A 6,038-nucleotide genomic window follows, 5' to 3' on the forward strand; every position below is an offset into this window, starting at 1 on the left:
TATAAATGCACACACTAAACATCGGCACTCACCTTTCATAGTTTTGGGGTGCCCTATGGCTTGTGACCACATTGTTTAAACAGACATTATAGGGGCTCTGCACACACTACATTATTTTTATTAGATTAATTTTTTAAAATTAGTCTTATTGTGGTCACATTCTCTCATGCACCATATTTTAACTAAGATTCCATAGCTTATGTTAACCATTTCCCTAGATGATTAGTGACAGGTGTGTTGGTAACTGCGCACGTATAAAAGCACAGTGTGCTGTGAGCTTTAGACCAGATAGCATGCCTGAAAGCAAAAAACGTGTCTCAAATGTCCGATGTTTCTGGACCAAACATGTCCCTTTGTCAAGGTGAGTATATGTATATATATATATATATATATATATATATATATATATATATATATATATATATAGCTTACAGGTGAATGAGGCCGGCACTCCGCTGGTGACCAAGGGATACTTGCCCCGGTGCCCTACAAGGTATGAAAATACCAAAATACAAACGTGAGCTGGTAGGGCGGCACTCGAGGGTCCTGGTATGGAAAGAATAAGAGTCCAAACTGTGGGTTCCTTATCGACGTTTCAGTCGGTTAAGACTTTATCAAGAACAGGATAGCATACGGTGATACAAGTGAACATACACGTGTTATATAGGGAAACATAATGATGTAATGGTGTGCACCTGCGTCTCATAGCCACTCCCCCCCCACCGGGCGCCGGCCGATGACGCAGACTCTCGCTCTACCCTCACTCACCTGGGATCACCTGGGGTCTGTTTACCTTGCGGCGTGATGGACTTTCTCCTGGCTCCGTCTCTGTCTGTGGCTCATCGGCGTCCGGATCAGATGACGTCATGACGTCGGCGCCATGACGGACGGTTGCCCCGGAGACGGCTCACGCCGCCGGCTCACTTTCCCTCTTGGTTCCACCCCTGTGGGCGTGTTGGAGTCTGCATGTCCGCATCAATCAGACAGGCGTCCTGGTTGGTTGTCATGGAGCTAGGACGCATCTGCAAAAAAACAATAACAATGTTATATAAATACATTTACGTGCTGCATCGACATGTTTATACATGATTAGTGATCAAGGTATTAGTAGAACATGAACAAGTGAACAGGTGAAAAAAACAATTCATGTAAAATCGTGAAAAGATTGTGAAAAAAACTACAGTGAACCATGCTCACTAAAGGCTATATAAAATTTTAAAAAGTTACTGGGGACTGATGACACAACCTGATCTGGTGCTGTGGCATGCTTGTGGCTGTCTGGTATATTGTTAAGCCGGTGTTGGTGATGGGTCAGAGTTCTCTGGTCTTGTTCAACACTGATGGACAAATAAAACCTTTGATGAACTCCAGAGTGATGTTGGCTCTTCTGGTCCATAACGATGTGGCAAACAAGAGACAAAGCACTGACACCCACTTTTTATCTAAAAAACCAGGGTGCTACAGGTGCGTGGGCTGCACCACGTGCAGATACATGGAACCAGGCCCCCACATTTACCATCCCCACTCTGGCAAAAACCAGAAGAGACGTCTTCTCTCAGAACTCCGGTCTCCAGCTGCTCACCAACGCGTTTCTACCGTAATCGGTCTTTCCCAAAGGCTAACCACAGTGGCAGCTGTAAATTTTCTCCTTACAAAGAATTTTTTCCGATGTTTTTTTCATGTGTTTGATGTTTTGTGGATTTTTTTATATATATTTTTTATATATATTTTTATTGGATTGGTCTGATGGTTTGATCCATTTTTTGCAAATAAAGTGACTACATTTTTAAAGCTAACGCAAATCACGTGGCTTCATTTTGGAGAAATTATTTCCCTACAAATCCTACAGACTTATTGAATATATTGTCCCTGCGCTGTGGTCAGCCCGTTTACATATTGTTTTTGCATTCTTTATTGAAAGTGTATTGGGATTGAGCCTTTCCAATTTGGGCTAAACAGCAGCAGGGGAAAAAGCGCTTGAGACTGTTTGGACTGCTTTTTTTCCTTAAAGAGACATTACATCATTATGTTTCCCTATATAACACGTGTATGTTCACTTGTATCACCGTATGCTATCCTGTTCTTGATAAAAGTCTTAACCGACTGAAACGTCGATAAGGAACCCACAGTTTGGACTCTTATTCTTTCCATACCAGGACCCTCGAGTGCCGCCCTACCAGCTCACGTTTATATATATATATATATATATACAGTATATATATATATATATATATATATATATATATATATAGTAGTTTGGTTCGAAGCAGCAACACCGTCACGGGTACATCTGTAAGGGTGCCGGTCCAGAGAAACCACGCAGTGGGATCACTCTAATACACGCATATGGCCGCACTCCCAATAAACAGTCAGGACCTGTGTCCTGACTGTTTATTGGGAGTGCGGCCATATGCGTGTATATGTATATATATATATATATATATATATATATATATATATATATATATATATATATACTTTGTGGAAATGCCTGGCACTCTCCTTGATGGTGCAAAACGGTTCCGGTGCTCTCTATCCCTTTGCAGGGAGAAATATATTGTAGGTATCCTGAGGCACTCGCAACACTTTTCATTCAATTCAAAGCGAAGAAATAAATGAGAACATAGACCAGAGGCTGTGATATCAATGTTTCGGGCTTGTACACCCTTTATCAAGACATGAAAAAACATTGTGCAGTACTTACATATATAGAGACATGATCAGTGCAAAAACCCGTGCTGTACATTTCCACTGAAGCCGTGGCCGGGAGCCGGGTGACGTCACTGGTGCGCCAGGGCGCCGACGGGTCCGGACTCCCAGGGGGGGCGTGTCAGACGTGGTGTTCACCGTAACCTAGGTGATGTAAAACAAACATGGTGTATTAAAAACAGATGCGGATTCTCCATGGTACTGAATTCATTAAACATGGTAATACATGGCGATGTGTTTATGCGTTCACATAAACAGTCATACAATTATCTTGAAAACCCGTGCGTGTGCAGGCGCTGTGGAGCGGTGCATAAACGGGCATCACTTGGTTTAAAGCAAGGCAGTACGTTTTAAACTAAATGCCCTGTGGGGTGCCTATGAAGCCTGACACTCAAAGAGAGAAGCAGAATAGACAAGTAAGGGTAATGGTGTGGACTGTGTCGCTAACACGGGCTGTCAACCTAATGTGTGGTCAAAAATGCACTGTGGTCGACATTGTGTCAACTGTTCTACAAAAAGCTTGTGTAGGACAGTTGTTCAACCGTTGGCACGGCATTTCAAATCATTTAATCACCCCCTGCCGACACTAAGATATAAAATCATTGACCATATACCCCCGAACTCCAGAGGAGGGACAGAGGCCGCCAACTCCTTCAACTGGAAGCGAGATGGATTTATAAACTACAAACAGTACAGCCCCTTGGCTTAAACGAACAACTGTCCTACACAAGCTTTTTGTAGAACAGTTGACACAATGTCGACCACAGTGCATTTTTGACCACACATTAGGTTGACAGCCCGTGTTAGCGACACAGTCCACACCATTACCCTTACTTGTCTATTCTGCTTCTCACTTTGAGTGCCAGGCTTCATAGGCACCCCACAGGGCATTTAGTTTAAAATGTACTGCCTTGCTTTAAACCAAGTGATGCCCGTTTATGCACCGCTCCACAGCGCCTGCACACGCACGGGTTTTCAAGATAATTGTATGACTGTTTATGTGAACGCATAAACACATCGCCATGTATTACCATGTTTAATGAATTCAGTACCATGGAGAATCTGCATCTGTTTTTAATACTGAGTGTGGGTTTTTGTTTGCTCAAGGGAGGGCAAACGTAAGACAGAAAAAGAGCTTTGTGGGCGCACTCTTGTATTTGTAAATATGGAATTAATTTAAAACTTAACTTTTATTACGATCTTTTAATATATATTGACCAAGTTTAACAATAGTAAGAAAGAGAGTATAAGGAGTTAGAAAAGGGTACCAATAGTATGACAAATATGAAAGATATAGTATATAAAATGTTGTGTGATGGCACCTTTCACTTTTCACACTTTACTCTCCATTCAGCGCACTACGTCCTTATCATCATTGACATATGGACAATGTGATTATGGGCGAAAATGAATGGTTTTTATCACCTACAGGTTCGGATCACCTGTAGGGATATAGATTACCCCAGCAACAGTATGTAGGTATTATCACAGCTTGTATTGCTCAGGCAGTAGGCGTGTCCAGTGCAATTATCTTAGGGATACCTCTATATTAATACCACACCAGATGTTCTTCAGGGGTCCCCCACAAGAATACTTTTCTGGCCCGTCACTGCTTTGCTTCCAAGTTCGGAACGTGTTTGGGCATTTCCAGTGAGGTATGGTGGTATTTTCTGAGGTTTTTATTTCCCAGAATAGAAATTGCCTGGTTGACTGCGGATTAGAGCATTGATAGCTGACTGGATACCGAAATTGTGTGGTCACCAATGGATTAGCAGCTAAATATGTATCTCTTCAATAATTGCTGCAAGACTGACATTACACGGGGAGAAAAGAAAAGTAACATACGGAGGGGAGGGAATGGGGGGAGAGAGATGGGAAGGGAGAGGTGGGGAGGGGAAGTAGTGGCAATTAGTGATACAAGAGGCAAAATTGCCTGTTTGGTATGGATGATAATTAGGGTTAATTATAGCTGCTATTCAAGTCTGCGGAGTTCAGGGGGTTAACTACCTAGGTATCAGGTATAACCTGCCTGCATATTTCAGGTGGTCAATTCCTCTTAAAAGAGGGGGGTTTGTCCAGTGTCCACAGTTGTGTATTACAATATTGCTGTCCCACAAAATATTTCAGGTCCGACAAAGGGTTAAAAACCTCAGTGCCAGATATAGCCTGCCTGCCTATGTACTGATGGTCAATTGTAATTATCCTGTATCCACAGTCAAAAGTTACTACACTGCTGTGTGCAGTGTAGTAACTTTTGACTGTGGATACAGGATAATTACAATTGACCATCAGTACATAGGCAGGCAGGCTATATCTGGCACTGAGGTTTTTAACCCTTTGTCGGACCTGAAATATTTTGTGGGACAGCAATATTGTAATACACAACTGTGGACACTGGACAAACCCCCCTCTTTTAAGAGGAATTGACCACCTGAAATAAGCAGGCAGGTTATACCTGATACCTAGGTAGTTAACCCCCTGAACTCCGCAGACTTGAATAGCAGCTATAATTAACCCTAATTATCATCCATACCAAACAGGCAATTTTGCCTCTTGTATCACTAATTGCCACTAATTCCCCTCCCCACCTCTCCCTTCCCATCTCTCTCCCCCCATTCCCTCCCCTCCGTATGTTACTTTTCTTTTCTCCCCGTGTAATGTCAGTCTTGCAGCAATTATTGAAGAGATACATATTTAGCTGCTAATCCATTGGTGACCACACAATTTCGGTATCCAGTCAGCTATCAATGCTCTAATCCGCAGTCAACCAGGCAATTTCTATTCTGGGAAATAAAAACCTCAGAAAATACCACCATACCTCACTGGAAATGCCCAAACACGTTCCGAACTTGGAAGCAAAGCAGTGACGGGCCAGAAAAGTATTCTTGTGGGGGACCCCTGAAGAACATCTGGTGTGGTATTAATATAGAGGTATCCCTAAGATAATTGCACTGGACACGCCTACTGCCTGAGCAATACAAGCTGTGATAATACCTACATACTGTTGCTGGGGTAATCTATATCCCTACAGGTGATCCGAACCTGTAGGTGATAAAAACCATTCATTTTCGCCCATAATCACATTGTCCATATGTCAATGATGATAAGGACGTAGTGCGCTGAATGGAGAGTAAAGTGTGAAAAGTGAAAGGTGCCATCACACAACATTTTATATACTATATCTTTCATATTTGTCATACTATTGGTACCCTTTTCTAACTCCTTATACTCTCTTTCTTACTATTGTTAAACTTGGTCAATATATATTAAAAGATCGAAATAAAAGTTAAGTTTTAAATTAATTCCATATTTACAAATACAAGAGTGCG

General features: G+C 42.1%; 2 pseudogenes; one reads left to right on the plus strand and one right to left on the minus strand.

Moving 5' to 3' along the window:
* Window positions 1-4,258: 4,258 nt before the first annotated feature.
* On the minus strand, window positions 4,259-4,378 carry LOC146039613 (5S ribosomal RNA; annotated as a pseudogene).
* A 1,135-nt stretch (window positions 4,379-5,513) lies between these two features.
* Window positions 5,514-5,633, plus strand: LOC146039624 (5S ribosomal RNA; annotated as a pseudogene).
* The last annotated feature ends 405 nt before the right edge of the window (window positions 5,634-6,038 follow it).

The sequence above is a fragment of the Crinia signifera genome, chromosome 1 (assembly GCF_055691185.1).
Source record: "Crinia signifera chromosome 1, ASM5569118v1, whole genome shotgun sequence".
In the NCBI taxonomy this organism is placed as follows: domain Eukaryota; kingdom Metazoa; phylum Chordata; class Amphibia; order Anura; family Myobatrachidae; genus Crinia; species Crinia signifera.